Source organism: Capsicum annuum, chromosome 9 (assembly GCF_002878395.1).
Source record: "Capsicum annuum cultivar UCD-10X-F1 chromosome 9, UCD10Xv1.1, whole genome shotgun sequence".
Lineage (NCBI taxonomy): Eukaryota > Viridiplantae > Streptophyta > Magnoliopsida > Solanales > Solanaceae > Capsicum > Capsicum annuum.
This window is the reverse complement of record NC_061119.1, coordinates 92,437,566-92,439,203: the sequence shown is the minus strand read 5'-3', so window position 1 is coordinate 92,439,203 and position 1,638 is coordinate 92,437,566.

Sequence of the window (1,638 nt, the reverse complement as noted above, 5' to 3'; positions counted from 1 at the left end):
ATGACGGTGTTTAACGATTGAAACTTAAAATAGCCATAACTTCTTACATGGTTATCGTATTTAGATGAATTTTATGTCGTTGGAAAGCTAACTGAATTTCCTACGCATTGGCAGGCTCTAAACTGGAAAATACTGAGAATTTCAAAATTTTTTATATAGAATAACTCATATATTAAGAGTTAATCCAAGCTATGGAAATACAGGGTATTACAGGGAATCACCTTTTTATGTAAGCTCAATTGCACTATGTGGAAATACTCTAACCATAGTGAATGGTACTAACCACCTAGACTTCAACTTGCTAGGAAAAAAGCGGTCGCGAATACATCATTAGGCTGGAATAACATTTTTATCAATCTTCTTGTCATGGTACAACTTCATCTTCTCCTTATAAAAGGTTGAAATTTCATTAGCACGGAGGCAAAATTCATCCAACTCATTCATCTTATCTGTTCAAAAGTGTGAGGTTTCACTCTACTCAATATCCAACTCTTCCAACGTCCATAGTGCCTTATGCTCAAGTTCAACTGGCAAGGGCATGCCTTTCCATGCACAAGATGACAAGGAGAGGCAACTATGGGAGTTTTGTAAGATGTTATGTAGGTCTAAAGTGCATCATCTAGCTTTCTCGACCAATCAGTCCAATTGGCATTCACATTCTTTGCCAAAATGGACTTGATCTCACAATTGGAGAACTCAATCTGCTCACTTATTTACGTATGGTAAGTTGTTCCCACCTTATGTTTCACACCATATTTCTCGAGTAGGGCCTTGAATAGATGATTTAAAAAATGGGACCCACCATCATAAATGCTAGCTCGTGGAGTACTAAATTTAGGGATAATGTTCTTTTTCAAAAATGCTGTGACACTTTGACCCTCATTATTAGGAAGAGCAACCGCTTTCACCCACTTAGACACATAGTAAACTTCCACTAAAATGTACTTCATGTCATGCAAACTCACGAATGGACCCATGCAATCAATACCCCACATATCAAATAATTCAAGCTCAAATATAGGTGTCATGGGGAGCTCATGCTTCTATGAGATATTTTACTACCGCTGGCATTGGTCACAAGCTCGAGCATAATCTATGCATCCTTATAAATCATCAACTAATAGTAACCACACAGTAGAATTTTATGGGCCATACGAGTACCTCCATGGTGACCCCCAACTGGAGATGAATGACAGGCCTCAAGAATGCTCATCATCTCAAATTCAAGAATACACCTTCAAATCACACCATCCGCACACACTCGAAATAAGTAAGTATCATCCCAAAAAAACTTTCATACCTCATGCATAAATCATTTTTGTTGCTGAAACAAAATATCTTTTGGGATGAGATTATTTACAAACTAATTGGCAAAATCAACAAACCTGGGGATTAAGTCTTGTGATACTGTAAAGACATGCTTATCTCAACATGTATCATCAATCTCAAGCTTATCCCCTAATTTATGCATCTCTTCCTCTTCTAGGCGGGATAGATGGTCTATAACCTAATTTTTTATGCCCTTCCAGTCGTTAACATCAAAGGAAAACTCTTGCAGCAATAGCACCCATTGAATCAATCTTGGCTTAGCATTTTTCTTCACCATAAGGAACATAAGCACTGCATGGTCAATATTAA